Consider the following 13968-nt stretch of genomic DNA (forward strand, 5'->3'; position numbering starts at 1 on the left):
TCGGAAGCACCATCGGGACTTTCCAGCAGCCCCATGCTAGGTTCAGAATCTGTATCAGAGTATGGGCGCCAATGTACGCGATTACGTGTCCGAAACCACTCCTACGACACGCCCGCGCTACTCCCTAAGATGGAATATCTTTGAGCATCTGCATAGCCACCTCCCATCCACCACCCTATCCATTCCAGAGTCTGTACGGCTCAATCGATGCTGCGACTCTGTACGTTAGCCCAGTGAGCCGTGGAATTTTTTAGGGGTTTAGACATATGAGCAGTCGCAAATAATTGCCAGCTTACGAGAACATCGGCCTTGTGTCCAACTCAATCACCACCGATGTCTCCAGAATCGATCCAAAATTACCACAGGCTACAAACAATGAAAATCTTTAAAACAGGTTGGAGATCAATGGCCATCACTAATGACATGGGAAGAAATGGGCACCATTAACTCAGTCTCATACATATAAATAACTTTATGAATAACTATACTATGTTAAATGAATCTGTAATAAAACACTCATAATAAGCCTGTACCATTCCTTTGCTAGGAGCAGAGAGACCACGCAGACAGTCAGTAATACTATTTCCTTCATAGTAAGTCGCCTGTCTGCCGCTCTCTGCACTAGTGCAAACAACACAGAGACCAGTCTGTTGCTGGGTGTGAGCGAGGCCTGGTGGGAAACTGGAAGCCGGGGACACGAGTGATGTAACGTCCGAGGGAAGAGCCCCAGGCCCGGGATCCGCCCACACAGACATCACCGGGAGTCCGGGACTGAAAGACCTCAGATGCGCAAAGCATCGTATCTCCGTGACCGCACCCATGGGTAACTACAGAAATACTCGGAGTTACTGCTATATATTTTATATGCACTTTTTATGACGTTACTAACATGGAGCCCATTACTCTCTTCCTCATCGTCTGAGAGTGGGTGTGATGATGCGATCGATACTCTGAATATTGCATTAATAAAGAAACTTGTCACCTACCAGCTGGTGTGGAACTAAAAGTTCCAGCATGCACTGCCAAACATCGGTTGTCAGGTTATGCTTGGACTTCTAGTTCCACAACAACTAGCAGTGTCCCTCTATGTTAGTACAGTAATAACAATGCCATGAACCTTTGACTGATTTATTTGCAATAAGTAGGGCGCAGGTTATCGGTACAGCATATCATGACATTCATGAACAGTGAAGCTGGGAACACATACGATGTATCGTACAATATATCACTCTGACGTGTATCGGATCGTACACTGCGTATAGTGGGCCTGATTCAGAGACTGGCACAATGCCGATATCTACACAGAATGAGCGATTGTTTGCTCATGCGCAAATGCTGCCTTGGGCACGAGCAGCGATTGTTTTGCAACTACACTAGTACAGAGGAACCATCCTCAAAGTGAGTGACAGGTAGTCAGCGTTTGGAGGCGGTAACTGGGGGGTGGTTAGAAGAACGCAGTCGCGTCTGACCGCTTAAACAGCGTTTTGTGGGCGTGCAGCATGAGAGCTCCTTGCACGTCAGGAGAGCTGCAGTGTTTGCGGCTGGTCAGACCTGCCTTACGTGTTGCATGACTGCCCGATGTGCACCGATGGTACCGATGTTTCGTCAGACGGTTATGAGAAGGGAGCGGCGGGCGTCCCTATTCTCAGCTGTGCTTTGGAATGCATTAGCATATGTTAGCAACTGCGATCCGTGAGAGAATGCAGCTGCCATTGCATTACCATCCATCTCTGAACCAGACCCAGGTATACGCCCGTTCTGTCGTTCACGCTGGTCTTTCATCCCATCGTCCCATCTGCTGTTCTGCATGTCAGATAGGGTGATGCAATGAATGACACAGTGCTGCTACCTGCAGCATGTAACGATACATCATCGTACAAGGGATTGTGCAGTGTGTGTACGGCACAAGTGATATATCGTTACATAGCATCGCTGGGTCGCACCGTCTTACTGTGTGTATCCAGCTTTAGTTGTTCAAAAATAGCTTTTAAAAAATGTAAATAATCATGTAAATGTAAATAGAGTGGAAGTTTATTTATGATTTTGTTTCGAAACCCACTGGTTAATTACCCGCTGGGTGGTATATTTCTTGCGCTTGCGACATGGAGTATAAATACTGGTTTCTTTGTATGTGAATATATTACTTTTAATGTGTGTGGCTGAGTGCGAGCATTGTAATAAACTTTAGTACCTTGGCTAGTGTAATATCATTAATAACACAGTTCTTTTCATTGCTTTATCCAGCAGCTTAGTATTCATCTCCATGGCAATGGCATCATCAACAGAGTCTCTACTGCAGTATCCATGATACAGTGATATAACAATACACTTACTACTAGAAATATGGATACTGATGAGATTTCCCTGTCCTAAGGACACTGATCGTTTTGCATCCTTTGAGAAACAACATTGCTGTTTATGTCAGTAAGTACATTTCTTCAATGTTTTATTTGAACTACAGCATTGTATTGTTAATTCTTTTTGCATTCTAAAGTTTTATGCAATTACCATTGCTGTCAGTAGTTATTTGCCTTTTGCCGAAAAAAAAAGCTTTTTTTTTTTTTTTTTTACAATGGCTAACATTGGGTGCTTGTTCACACCTGTCTGCTGGAAATGTTTTATTAGTTTTTGGATTGCTGTATGATCTATTTCCTATATTAACGCATGCAACCATTATAACGGTATTTCGATCAGTACAACTCATAGAAAGTGCATGCAGATCTTGTTAAAAAATCCTTAATGGGCCTGAGGTGCACGCTAATGCAGTAGAGACTGCGTCTTTTTCCGCATTGCGTCGGTGTCTTTATTCTAATGCCGCAGCCGATAAGATTTGTCTGGCGGGAATGTGCGCATTAAGCCACACCCATGGTTGGAACATCGATCATCGCACCGGCCCTATGGAGGTGCAGAATGTCTGTCTGAAGACGGCCGCGAAATCAGTGTATCTGCGGCAAACACCGTAATCGCTAACCGCTGTTGGCATCCAGGAACGCATACGGAAATTGCCTCTCTCTGCATCTAAATTCGATCTGCAGCTTTTAGGGGTAACCATTGGGAGGCACACGCAATGCAGCTCGGACGCATGCGCAGACTGAAAAGATTGGCCGCTTGCGGCATCGACTTAGCGTATACATCTGAATCAGGCCCTATATGTGTGAACAAGGCCTCATCATTATCAGATCCGTAATCTAAGTGTAGTTACTATCCTGGCGGTCGGGATGCTGGAATCCCGACAGACGGTAAGTATTATCGGGAGGGTTAGGTTAGGGTTAGGCACTAGGGGGAGGGTTAGGGTTAGGCTGCAGGGGAGATAGGCTGCGGGTGGGAGGATTAGGGATAGGCCGCGGGGGGGAAGGTTTAGGGTTAGGCTTGGAGGGAGGGGAAAAGTTAGGATTAGGTTGTGGGAGGGGAGGGCTAGGGTTTGCATACTTACCTTCAAGGTGTCAGGATCCTGACTGTCGGGATGCTGCTGTCGGTATTCTGATCCTGTCCGCCGGGATCCCGTTCCCAACCCGAGACATACATGAGATATGTATGTTGGATAACCTGCAGTACTATAGCATGCTTGTGAACTAATTGCTCTGCTGACATGTGCAAGTGCATTGCATTTATCCAAAGATACATGGCTGATTTGGTTTGTGCTTTGAGTGAGTTGCTACTTTTAATGTGATCCAGACATTTCACAAAAGCTGCTTTTTGAATAAAAATGTATTATGCCACAATGGAAAATAATTTTAATATTGCATAAAATCTGTATTGTTTCTTTGAGTAGTGAAGATCCACGGTGGATTTCTACAATAAAAAACAGAAAATAATAAAGATCTTGCATGAATTTCTGCATCAAAAATATTGTACAAAGGAAAAAAGTAATCTAGTCCTACTACTGGACACCAATGCATTTACAACCAAATGTTCGGAGAGTTTTTAAAAACACGTAAAGCCACTATTTGACATGAATATACTGTATATCAAATTCTGCGTATTACTGAGCTGATTAATACTGTATGTACTACTATCTACTTAACTAATTATTTCCACCATCATACTGGGTCCCATTGGGTCCTGATTTATTGATCTCAAAAAGAACGGCATTTGCCAAAGTGGGAGTTTTCGGGTGGGGTTTGTGTGGAACAAGGACCGGGCTTAATTACTAACCTAACTGAATAATTAGACGATGACTGGCATTTAGACAGGCTTGCTCTGCAGAAATGCACAGTATTGATTGATCAGCTCACATACAGGATCAGTACTGTTGATGTCCAGTTAACTCAAATTCCTGCCTCCTCCACTTTATGAACTGTATGAGATACTGTCGGGACACTGTACTAAAGATGTAGGAAGATCTTCATCTGTCTGCAATGGAGTAGTGCATAGGAGCCAACTTTTAAAAATAAAATGAGATGCTTTTGTTACCGCCAACCCCATATGACAGAAAACTGTCGCCCTTAAGGTGCCTGTCCACTAGAAGACAGGTAAAAGACTGCACGATTACGACATTGTAATCGTGCAGCCGTTTGTCAGTCTGTGATGTGCCTACACTGAGCGAGCAGTCGTTCAGTGTAGGCACAATCAATCATCTGCAAACATGCTGAACCTGGTGTTATCGTCAGGTTGAGCAGCATGTTTGCACGATGATAGAGATATAAAAGACCAATTTTTTAAACAATCTGCAAACGGTTATCGAACGATCAAACGATATCATTATCGTTCAATCGCTCATTTTAATTGTCTAGTGGATAGGCACCTATAGATATTAGTAGTGACAGCACAAATCTTGGAGGTGCTCTAGCACATACAAAGCTGGCTGCTATGGACTAGGATGGTAATATTTTATTACTTTTTAACAGGTTTAAGGAATAACGGATTAAACCTGAACAGTTTATTTTACCTTTATGACTTTTATCTGAAAAATATGGGCATTTAGTGGTCCTTTAAGGTGATCGGATACTTTAGGCCTTATTAAGCAGTGGACGCTAGGACCCGCACTCTCCGGACCCATACTGTGCATGCGCAGTTTTGGTCGTGTGTGGGGGACGGCGACAGCCTCCGTTTCACAATACAGAGGCGCGTCAGCGTTGTTTGGGAGAGGCAATAGGCCAGGCTCTCAGGGCCTGATTCAGAGCCGGACGCTATTTGCGCGCGCTTGTTCAGAAAAAGGGGCCGGATATTTAAATTGAGCGCTCGCTCTTTACAGTCTGTTGACGCCTCTATGTCTGAGCGAGCGAACGAAACATGCGCTCGCTATTTTGTAAAGACGCTCCCTGGCCGCTCCTATCCTACGTCATCTCCGCTATTTATTAGATTAATTGAGTACATCGGAAGGCGTATGAACTGCTCACAGTGCTTGTGGTAGGTTTATCCTACCGCAATCATGCGAACAGTTCAGGCTAAGAGACAACCAAGTGACGTGGTCGATGACGCTGCTTTGTTAATTATGCACACCCTTAAAACGCCCGTTTTGACCGTTTGGCACGCCTGCGTTCGGATCTCCACTCCCCGTTTTCAAGCACCTTCCCCTGTTACCACCCACAAACGCCTCATCCTGTCACTCAAATTAGCAGGCACTCGCTATTTTGCGAGCGCTCGATTTCCGACCGCACTGACTGGTTGGCGCATGCGCATTACGACCCATACTCATGCGCAGATGTGCGAACATCGCTCGGAGCGAACGAGCGGCCGCTTACGAGCGGCTCTGAATCAGGCCCTCAGTCCCTAATCTGCGATGGTCGGCCTGCGTGACCCCATGATGACTCAGCTGGCCAGGGAGCACAAAGATGATCAGATGCTGCGTCCATGGACGCAAGTTAAGTTGGATCATTAATGCATGCAGGAGGCATGATGTCTCCTTCTGCATTAACATAATTGCAAAGACGGAATTGCAAAGCTGTCTGCATGCAGCTTTGCAATTCCAGTCCACTCCTGAATCACCCATTTTGTCTTATGATTGGCTGCCCAACAGCTCACAGGCATCTCATCATAACTTGCTTTATACTTTAGACTGGCATACTGTAGATGAAAAGAAACATGGTTATTGATAGTTTAGATCTAAATGGGAAACAATTCCTCCTACAGATGTGTCATGTGGCGTGAGAAGCCTGGCGAGAGTGAGCTGCGTAAGTGGTCCAGCGTCTTTTTGCTTTCATGTGTGCGACAAAACCGCTTCAAGAGACTGCACTGATTAATATATATCTGTGTGCGACCGAGTCTGAATCTGTACAATGGAATCTGGTGAAGTCTATGGCCGCTGCATTATAGCACTCCGCAGTGGAACTTGGCGTGAGAATAAGCCGCCGCGCTGCATTGTAGCAATTCATATACGGATCCAGACTCATTTGTACACAGATGTACAAATATTGCACAACACATTGATCAGTGTACGCTAGCTAAGTAGTTTTGTCACTTCCAGTTGTTTTATTTATGCAAATAAGATGCCGGATTTAGAGATGGACGCTGTTAGATTCGCTGCTGTGACTTTGGACGCAGCAGTGATGCTAGCATATGCTAAAAGCAGCATGAGGCGTCTGATGACAAAAGTTGCCTCCTGCCAGCATCGCATATCTGAGTGCTGCGTTCGAAGATGAAGCATCGGATCACCTTCGTGACCATCGGTCGCAGTCATCGCCCCTGAAGCTTACTGAGAATGGGTAACGGAACTGCTCAGCCGGGGCCAGGAAATCTGCGTTGGAAGACGCAGACCCTGGTTCCAGCACGTCTATAAAACAGGTGCAACACACCCCTGTTTTGTAAAACAGCCCCGGTAGCTGTCCCCAAACGGACATGCGGCGGCTTAAGGGGCACTGCGAACAATCTCGCAGGACCCGTCCTGAACATGCGCAGAAAGGGTCATGCGTATGTCCACTGCCACCATCGGGAATGCGTACATCTATGACTCAGGCCAAAGATGCTCATTTTGAGTGAAAAATACGTTAGGCCTAGTCGCCTGGGACCTGGCGCACAGATAGTGGCTGTTTTAGCGCCACAGTGTAAGAGGAACACATCTGTACAAACTGCAAATAGGTGTTAATGTTCATTAATATGTATTAATATGTAATTCTGGCTCATGGCTATTAAGAGCACACTGTAGGTCCGTTTCAAATTTGGATGGAAATCAGGAGAATGTTGCTCCCAAACTGCGTTCATGGAAACCAAGGTGTATATTCACCCATATGCAAAGTTGTACGCATCTCGCGTTGTGCCCGCACCACGATTGGTACATTTTGTTTGCTACTAGTCATCGTGCACACTTGCACCTACCCTGTACTAGATGCAAAATGTTTGCCTGGAATTAAGCTTATGTTCCACTCTGAGTATCTCGCAGTTCCGTTCACATGTCCTTGGTGAACTATGTCTATGTAAGTATGCCCCATTAGAGCCCAGTTACGCCTCTTTAGCCGTAAGTGCAGATGTGATTAAAATTGTGTATGACTCTGCATTGCTCACATGGGCATGTGCAATGGAGTTTTATGCACACGCAGTGCTAAATGTAATAGACTGTGAGCCGGCGGCACCGACTCGCAGTCTATTACATTTAGACCGCAGTGCGAAGGCACAAATGATACGCTCCTCTAACAGGCATGCGTTCATGCTTGGCATATATTTTCACTTTATATTTTCACCTGTATATTTAAGATAAACCTTCCGTAGGTAAGTACATTGTCTCGGATTATTAACAGTGGCCTCTTTAAGGGCTCTATTCATCATCACTTAATTGTCACCTGCTTTTGTAGAAATTAAGTGTCAGACCCATTCATCATTCCTGTAACGCAGGATATATCTCCCGATTACTATTCCCTCCCCGATAATTTCCACAGTCCTCATACTTTAGTATGGGGACATAGAAATTCTGCCATTCGTCAGTTTCGAAAAAGCTTTTTGAGAAATGTACTCCTTGGGACTGCGTATGAACTATGGAGACAATTTTTTATTTTTTGGGGAATTTTTGTTCGTTCCGGCATCATGCAAAAACTACGGGATGATATCGGATTGCATTTTCAATATTGTATAGCATTATTAGCTCAATGTGACATCAGGGAGAGGAGCAATAAAGGAAAAAACAGACGCTTGACACTCAGCGCGTGCAGTGTGCAGGCTCCTCAAGGCAAAAATGACTAGATGTATATAAATATAATTTTTTTGAGACAAATATACTTTTAGGGACCGTTTATGAACTATGGAGACAATTTTTTTTTTTGTAGGAAATTGCACAGGCCCCTCGAGTCCAAGATGACTATATGTATATAAATATGGAGGAGGCTATAAAATCAACTCAGAATGATGAATGCCCGGATCCTGATCGATTCTCTATTGGGTATTATAAGACATTTTGTGAAGTTTTATCACCCCTATTGCTTAGGGCTTTTAATGCAGATTCGGATATTTCGCCCTTTTTTTTTTCAATTTCTCTTGGCCCACATTTCAGTAATCCCTAAAGAAGGGAAAAACCCGGCCTTATGTTCCAGTTACAGGCTCATCTCCCTGTTGAATGTTGGTTTGAAGCTTTTTGCCAAATTAATGGCCAATCGTTTCAAATTACTCCTTCCTGGACTAATTCACTTGGATCAGGTGGGATTTGTCCCTGGTTGGGAAGCCAGGGATAATACCACAAGGGTTTTAGACTTAATTCACGAGGCCTCCCGTCGAAAGACCCCTGCCATTCTTCTCTCAAAACATGCGGAGAAGGCATTTCACAGGGTGGACTGGGACTTTTTATTAGGCATGCTGGAGCATTTGGGCCTAGGTACTGTAGTGTCCCAGAGAATCCGGGCTCTCTATTCTACTCCCTCAGCTCATGTGAAGATTAATGGGGACCTGTCTGAACCTGTCCTGATCTCGAATGGCAAACTACAGAGGGCACCTGGGCAAGTATTTATTTTTTGCTATGGAGTGCTGGCTCTTTTTATGATTAGAAATACATAGATATATATCTCAAGATCTATTTTGCAGGAAAATTCAACTATATATTAAACACTAATCAGGCAGCTTATCTTGACTCATGAAGTTGCAGTATACATGTCAGTCCAGTAGATGGCGAACCAATGGGCAGCTTTACGTTGCCTTCTCACGAGTTAGTAGCCCTAATAATCTTTTTGTGTTTATCCCTACAATATAAAATATACATCACAATATTAGATGCCACTGCTGTCTTTGTGAAATGAGTTCCGCTGAGCAATAACAGACATCCACGCGAGCGAAGCTGCGGGGAAATGCTAGTCAATAATATAATAAAGTTCTATAATTTTTGATTTTCTTTTAAAACAGATGAAGGTCGGAAGAGGTTACGTGAGTGTTTTAAAGCAGGTCAGATATTTTGTACACCTAAATAAGCAGTAAATTGTGACAGCAAATTGAAAGTAACCTTTGATGGTCTGCTACAAGCTAGACTAATGAAAGCAGATGTCTGGTTGCTATGGGTTACAGTACATACGCACTTTTGTACCATGCTATTGGGTGACATTGAGATCATAAAACAATATTTGGAGAAAAATACAGAAATGTGATTAGGCTAGTTCAAAGATTTTATAGTCTATTCTATTTTAAATTGATACTAAAGGGATTTCTGTAGTAGCTAATACTTTTCACACTGGTCCTCATTGAAGTGAATTACTAACCATTGTAAGACCGGCTACGGGGATGATTTGTCCTAAGCAGAAAGTCCTTGAAGAGATTTTTGGACTGTGTCCCATAGCTGCAAGTGCTCATAAATACAATTTCTACTGAATAAAATGACACTTCACCTAAGTGCTGTTATATATATGTCATTATCAGTAAATGAAAGATTTATGACTACCAGGCCTATTACCGGATTATACAGAAAGTTTTACTTGACTGTACTGACATAAGAGACAGCGGTTTGATCAAATGCTTCCCTTCTATGTATTAATATTAATAACACTTTATTTGGCTTTAATATATGAATGATAAAGCAGATCCTCACAAAGGCTGTAATTTGTCATCACAAACTGATTTTGTTGGCTGACAGCGATTCAGCACATTGGTAGTTGTTTGAATTGTGGAATACAAAGCATGCACCAAAGCGGTAACTAAAGAGACAGCAGATACTATGCAGTGCTCAATAGTAAGGGCAGGCAGCCATTTGTGAGCCATTAAAAATACTGGAATAGGACACCGTCTGTTGGAGGCTTGTGTGCTAATACTCCAGGGCAGTGGTTCCCAAACTGGGTTCTGCTTTCCACGGGGCACTTGCAGGGGTGGTCCAGGACCAAATCAAATTATTAATGGTCATTGTGATAGACAAAACCAGTGCTGGTGGCTGGCAATCATAAAATATGTGGACAAATAGAAGCCCAACCCTGTCCACCATGACGCAACTGAACCTAAGGATGACTGGAGAGCACAATTTTCTTAGGGGGCGATTCAATTCAGCACGCTGTTGTTAGCGCCGGGACAGGGGCCCTGATTCAGAGCCGGACGCTCTGACAGAGCGCTCGCTCTGAATCAGGGCGTCTTTTTTTTTTTTTTTTTTATGGAGCGGCCTCCTGGCCGCTTGCATTGACGTGGGTTGCCACTCACAGCTAATGCGAGCGGCCAGGATGATGGTCGTGATGGTCAAGACCATCGCGACCATCGGGCTTGCGACGAGACCCTTGTGGTAGGGTCTCGGGGCCGCAAGCCCCAGAGAGCTTTCGGCTCAAACAGTGGGGCCGCCCCAAGACAGTAGGCGTTCTCATGGGAACACCTCCGTCTGGGTAGCCACCCCCCCTGCCTGCCCACCAAACGGGGTGTGTTGTCACTCAACATCGACAGCACGCCCCCTTTGGTGCGAGACCCGGAGCGACGGATTGCCCATCGCTATCCGGGTCTCGCGCATGCGCACGACGGAGTCGGCTCCGTCGTGCGCATGCGCTCTGGGCCACCATCGACCCGGTTGCGAGCGCTCTGAATCACTGAATGCCATGCGGTCAGCATTTTGGAGTGCATGCACTAATAAAATAGTTAAATACCTTTTCAAATACTTGTTCCTGACTTACTTAAATTAAAACAAATCGAGAATTTAATTTCTACTGCAGGGTCCATAGGGTATCCACAGGATACCTTGGGGTATAGGCGATGGCTCTGCCATCGGGCACCACACAGTTAAACTTTTGGTCCCAGGATGCACCGGGACCTCCTCTCCTATACCCCGCCCCCAGGCCAAGGCACCTTCAGTTTCGGATGTGCCCGGCCAGAGTCGGGTCACTGCATAGGGGGGCTGCTGAGACAGCCCCTGAACATCTTCAAAAGCGGTCAGCACGGACGTCGGACGTCCGTGCTGCCGCTCCAACTCCCCCGCTGGCGCCGACCACGGTACTGATCCGGGGAACTCGGCGGGCACTTGGGGGTTCCAGCTAGCAGGAACCCCCGGGGAGCTCTGGACTGTGGCTGGAACGCAGGGGGACAGCAAGGTAAGCAGCGGGCGTCTGCGGTAGGCGCCCGCTGATGCACAGTCCGTTTTTGTCCCCAGGGCTGGGGGCTCCCTGGGGACGGCTGCAAGTGGAGCCAGGCAAGAGCCTGCGCTACCACTGGACCACCAGGATATGGGGCTGGCATGCCGCGGAGTTGCGCGCCAGCATCCAGGGGGTTAAATGCATGCCAGGGGGAGCGCTTTCCCTGTCCAGAAAAGGAGACTCTTCCCCCCTGCTGCACGCAGTGCCGTTTTCTCTATGTATTGAGCAGGCTGTACCAGCGATCCTTCCCCGGGCCCACCTCCTCTGAGCTCTCCGGCGGCCTGCATACCGCTCCTCACAGAAGGTCACCGTATGTAGCACTATTCCCACTAGACTTTAGGTCTTGTGGTTGATTGTAGTGCCATTGTGCAGGTAGTTATTCGCATAGTGTGTGACTTATGCTAGCGCTGTGTGTCTGATTTCTTTCTGTCGGCCATTTTACTATCCCTGTTTATCTCTCCCTTCAGCCCTCACGGTACCGGTACTGTCAGGGTGGGAATTTACCTCACAGTCAGAAGTGCTTACTGTGTGGTGGGTCACATTGTTTTTCATAATGTCTGGGAGTGATGATTCGCTACAGACTAGTGCTCCTCTCCTACCTACATGCTCCAGATGTAAGGTAGGTATTGGAGAAGGGGATGTACATATGGTGGGCTTAGTTACAGCCTGCTATTCCCTTTCCTGTACCCCCTGCGGTGCCTATACTGACACAGGAGCCTCCCTGGGCTTGTTTTGTACAGGCTTTGAACGCCTTAGTTTGTTGGTTATGTGCTTCCCCCGGCGTTCCCTCAATTGGTGGTTTACGCAGCAGGCAGTAGTCCCATCCCCCTTACTAGGGGTCCCTGGAAAGATGATGGTGGCATAGTGTTCCCCTTAACAGACACTTTCCCAAGCGGAACCTGTCTGGGTTTACTCGCCACTACGGTGCAGAACCTAACGGATAGGTTACAGGAACCTCAGCTTCGGCTGAGAGACCGTTATTGTCACGATCACTCAGTATGATGATGGTGACATGACGTCAGATGAGGGTGAATTTATTCCAGGCTTCATACGGGCCGTCTGTATGGCAATGCTCATTACAGACGACGGCCTTCCTGCCGCTGCACCTTCAAATGCTTACTTTTAGGGTATTAAAGGTACAGCTGCTGTTTTTTCCCCTATCTGGCTAATTAGTGGATCACTTAGAGAAACTGTTTCAACTCCAAAGCGTCTGGCATATGCATACCCATTTGCAGAGACCATTTCACCAAATGGGAGTCTCCTCCTCAGGCGGATTCTCATGTGACGCACTTAGTGACGCAACCTTACCTATGCCATCCGTGTCATCGATCTCTGATGCTATGGACCGCAAGGTGGAGGTGTGTCTTAAGTCTATTTACTCCGTCGCCGGAGGGGCTTCCAGACCGGCTATGGCTGTCTGTTGGGTGGCCTGGGCCATGGAACGATGGGCAGATACTTTGGAGGTATTCTTTCCCCCAGATGCTCCCAGTGAGTAAATTGTGTTAGTAGGCAATCTCAGAGATTTCGCTGCATACATTAATGAAGAAGCTTTGGACATGAGCCTACTTTCCTCTAGTATTTCCGCGGCAGCGGTGTCAGCATGCCGCTCCTTGTGGTTGCGCTCTTGGAGAGCTGATGCTGAATCCAAGAAGGGCTTAGAATGCCTGCCTTATAATGGTCAGGTTCTCTTTGGCTTTGATTTAGACAAAATAGTGGATAAGCTGGCAGCAGCAAATTCTGCATGTCTACCTTCAGCTTCGACTCCAGCTGGGTCAGGGACCTCGTCCTTTCGGTCCGATCGTCCCCAAGCCTAAGGAGCAGTCCTTTCCGAGACCCTCAGGGGCCAGAAAGGCTGGTAAGCCCAAGAAACAGGCTTGGAGCACCGGATGCCAAACTTGACGATAAACCCTCAGCCTGATGGGACGGGCCTCCCCTTGGGGGATCCCAAGGTGGGAGGCCGACTTCTGCAATATGCCCAGTGCTGGTGTCAGACCACCACAGATACTTGGATAAGGGAAGTGGTTTTTCACGAGTATGCCCTCTCATTCCGCAGAAAGCTTCCTAATCAGTTTTTCACCATAGGCCTTCGTTCAGACAAGGCCTTGGAGAATCAGAAGGTTGTGCACTCTATGCTCCAAGCAGGGGTCATAATGCCTGTCCCGTTACCCCTAGGGGGGACGGGTTATTATTCCAACCTCTTTCTGGTACAAAAACCAAACGGTTCCTACTGTCCTATTTTCAACCTCAGACCCTAAACAAGTTTTTAAGTATACCCTGCGTTCCATTATATTAGCTAGGGAACCTGGGGACTTTACAGTGTCTCTGGATGTTCAGGATGCCTACCTGCATATCTCCATTGCAACAGCTCATCAATGTTTTTCTCAGATTTGCGGTACTAGACCACCATTACCAGTTTCAAGCTCTGCCGTTGGGCCTCTCTATGGCACCGCTGGTGTTTACCAAGGTAATGGCCGTCATGGCGGCCCACCTACGGCTACAGGGAGTTCACCTGCTACTCTATCGG

At 46.3% G+C, this 13968-nt stretch overlaps 1 protein-coding gene across 2 annotated transcripts in view; it reads left to right on the plus strand.

Annotated features, from left to right (window-relative positions):
- The first annotated feature begins 630 nt into the window (after positions 1-630).
- SPATA6 (spermatogenesis associated 6) overlaps positions 631-13968 on the plus strand; it is a 161356-nt gene continuing 148018 nt past the window's right edge. For both annotated transcript variants that reach the window (XM_088479347.1, XM_088479348.1), the window contains exons 1-2: positions 631-823; positions 2245-2424. The gene's annotated coding sequence lies outside the window, so the exon portion shown is untranslated. The remainder of the gene's footprint in view (positions 824-2244; positions 2425-13968) is intronic.

Source organism: Taudactylus pleione, unplaced genomic scaffold (assembly GCF_031769625.1).
Source record: "Taudactylus pleione unplaced genomic scaffold, aTauple2 ptg000230l, whole genome shotgun sequence".
Lineage (NCBI taxonomy): Eukaryota > Metazoa > Chordata > Amphibia > Anura > Myobatrachidae > Taudactylus > Taudactylus pleione.